The 3,582-nt window shown below is 38.9% G+C and overlaps 1 long non-coding RNA gene across 1 annotated transcript; it reads left to right on the forward strand.

Annotated features, from left to right (window-relative positions):
* Positions 1–2,599: 2,599 nt before the first annotated feature.
* Positions 2,600–3,582, forward strand: LOC122027065. The gene is made up of 3 exons (XR_006124273.1): positions 2,600–2,634; positions 3,346–3,421; positions 3,557–3,582. It is a non-coding gene; the product is annotated as an uncharacterized LOC122027065 (long non-coding RNA).

Here is a 3,582-nt window from a genome sequence, read left to right on the forward strand (position 1 = left end):
GGGTGGGCTCCCATAGTCGCCTCTAGGTTCAGATAACCTAGCTCTAGGTTCAGATAACCGAGTAAAAGCAAGATAAATTAATTAGCTTATGATCCAATACTTTACTTTTATCAGTGGCACTGTACTGGACTCGATGTCCTTGGGTTGGGCTCCCATAGTCGTCCCTAGGTTTAGATAACCTAGTAAACCCTACTAAATTCGGGATTTGCAACCCCGGGTCTAGTTAGGGATCTCTACAACAAAAACCCTCATAGACATCAGTGGAACAACAACGGTTTTAAGCAAAAACCGATGTCTTTGAGTATTTTACACCGGTTTTTCCAAAAACCGGTGTCTATGAGCGCAGATTTTAGCTCATAGACATCGGTTTTTTTGGCGATGTCTATGAGCGCCTTTTTTTTCGTTAATAAACACCGATTTTAACAGCGGTTTTTAAAACCCGGTGTTAATTAACCAAAATAAAATATTTTAATTTTTTCACCAATACTTAACCAAAATTTGCAACATTTCATTCTTCCCTCCAAACCTAAACCTATATCGCGTTGTCCGTATACCTTCACGACTCCACCACCACTTTTCTCCTAACCGCTGGACATCCAGCCATCTCTCTCAGCCTCATCTCCCTCTTCCCCTTCCTCATCTCTCTCATCCATCTCTTAGCCTCATTTCAACACACGGCTTTTTGCCTTTTCTAGCTTGCCCACAAATCCGGCCAAACCCTCACACGAATAACCCCCGAGTCCTCAGCTGCTGGAGCATTCAGAGACGTAGGGAATGGAGATTGTTCGATCATAGAGGGAATCGACTCATGCTGCCGCCTCGACAACGTCGGCTAAACTCTCTTTCTACCGCTCCGCGCCTGCGCTCGAGGTCCGACTGTAAGATTTTGAACTCTACGGCATAGATCGCCTCCGAGGTACCTTGCAAAACCTCATCTTTTCCCATTTCTAGGGTTTGTGGTTCGTTGTATACTCCCTCGAGGTCCGGTTGGAAGATTTTGAACTCTACGCCATAGATCGCCTCCGAGGTACCTTGCAAAACCTCATCTTTTCCCATTTCTAGGGTTTGTAGTTCGTTGTATACTCCCTCGAGGTCCGGATGGAAGATTTTGAACTCTACGCCACAGATCGCCTCCGAGGTACCTTGCAAAACCTCATCTTTTCCCATTTCTAGGGTTTGTGGTTCGTTGTATACCTCCCCTTCCTTGATTAACTTCCCTATCCTGTGTCTGTTTGTCTCTGCTGAGTAATCGGAGAAGAGCTCAAGAAGCTTTGAGTAGTTGAAGGATAACTTACGGAACTTCTGCACATTTGGAGGGGAGAGTTCAGGGAGCTCTGAGTAATACCCATTTGTCTTTATGAGATGCCGACATGTTGACCTGGTCGAAGGTCGACTCTTGAACCAGAGGTCCTTGGCCAATTGGCTAAGGTGGAAATAAAGCCACATGTGCCTGGTTGGCTAATTGGAATATGGTCCACATCATGGGATATCATGTTTGATTGCTCGACATAGAATGAAATTCTAGATGTAATACTCTAAGATCTAACAACTGTGTTGGGATCACATTCCTCTAATACCACCTGTTCACCACTTGCTACAACTTATTGTCTCAGACCATGTAGATATTATCTTGTGCTTTAAAAATGTAGAATTACCTCCACCACATGTCCATGTTGTGGGATCTTCATCTCTTAAGGTTGAATAACACAATCACAGTAAAAGGAACAAAATCAATTTAATATGGTTCGAAGTAAGCTCACAACATTTGAAGCCAGATTCGGTCCAAGTGTGATTGTGTTCTTGGTTATTATCATAAACTCTTTTTAGTCTATGAAAACCATTTGTTGTCGTTGTCTCTCCACATTTGCTCATTTTCTCTCAATATTAAGTCTTAGATGTTGGAATCCTGATTTATTTATTTCATTTGGCAACATCTCACAAGTTATGATTTCATCCTCAACAACAACAACAACCAAGCCTATCCCACTAGGGCTATTATCATTTCATCCTCACAAACTTCAAAATCCACAATTCATTAAATTTGAAGGGAAGTAAAGGGAAGAAGATCGCCATAAACCTCAACCAATATAATCATCAATGCAAGGTTGTTGTGCTAGTTTTGGCATTTTCATTTTCATTGTTATCATGTCTCAGTTCATTTTATCTTTTTCTTCTGTGAGATCTTGTTTAATTTACATAATAAGCTGGATATAGATACCATTTATATTATAACTTAAGGAGGAGGACTGTGTGACATAATATAATTTTTCATTCCTCTCAATAGTTGGTTAATCCTACTTGGACAAGTTCACACTCAGGCCTTAAAGCATCTAGACCAATTGATCATGACTTAATTACATGTGGTTTTTCATTGGAATCTATTAACCACCTACTCATCAACTCTTATTGCTTCTCAAGGATTGAACACAGTTAAGGATGTCAGAATGATCTATCAAATGCATCTAATTTTAGTGTAAGATTATGATTTATCATGCTACACATTTTCTTTTGAACCTTTGACTTATCATTTCCAGATTTCTAAAGGCACGAGGGTTCAATATTGAAAAAGCTACTCATATGTAGTCTGAGATGCTCCAGTGGAGGATCAACTTTGGTGCTGATACTATCATTCATGTGAGATTAGCTAATGTACATTTTCCTTTCCTACTTTCTTGTAGCAAAAGTAATGAGCACAGTCAAGAGCTTCCACTAATGATTTACAGGTTAATAGCTTGGCATGGTTTTGACCTTTTTTTTCCCTTAAGGATTTAAAGTTCTCTAGGCTTTTGACTGGAAGTCCCACATTGGGCTTTAGATATTATCAATGAAGTAATGTGCCAAGCTACATGGTATAAATTCTGGATTTAACCTGGAAACGTGCTATGTAGAATTTTGAGTTTTAGACTTATTACAAAGTCTTGCATACCTATATCTATGTTATGAGTACTTGTGGTTCAAATGCGAAACCACTCATGGGGAAATCTGAATGAAATAGAACAAACCTTGCCCTTAATTAAAATGTGTTCCACTTGTTATTTGATTGATAATTCTGTCTTAAAGATGACATTTGACAACCACAAAGCACATTAAAATAAATTCATAGTTGGAAATAATTCCAACAAAAAATTGGTTTGGAATATAAATCTCATAAACCTCGTATATACTTGTTTTTTTTATCTTTCACTACGAGATGTCACCACACTGCATTGGATATGAGAACGACAAGGTTAAAAACTAACATATACATTGTTTGATATTTGAAGAGTGATAATTTGAGTTTAGAGTTTACCAATGTTTCAAAAGGTTATTATGCCTTCCATTTTCTAACAGATTAAGTTTACTTAGGATTTTGTATTTGATGAACTCGACGAAGTCCTCCATTATTAAGATTTTGAACTCTACGCCATAGATCGCCTCCGAGGTACCTTGCAAAACCTCATCTTTTCCCATTTCTAGGGTTTGTGGCTTGTTGTATACCTCCCCTTCCTTGATCAACTTCCCTATCCTGCGTCTGTTTGGCTTTGTTGGTAACTTATATTAGATTGTTTTCATGAAGTCCTGCAGGGTATTTCAGATGGTTTG

Source organism: Zingiber officinale, chromosome 10A (assembly GCF_018446385.1).
Source record: "Zingiber officinale cultivar Zhangliang chromosome 10A, Zo_v1.1, whole genome shotgun sequence".
Taxonomy (NCBI): domain Eukaryota; kingdom Viridiplantae; phylum Streptophyta; class Magnoliopsida; order Zingiberales; family Zingiberaceae; genus Zingiber; species Zingiber officinale.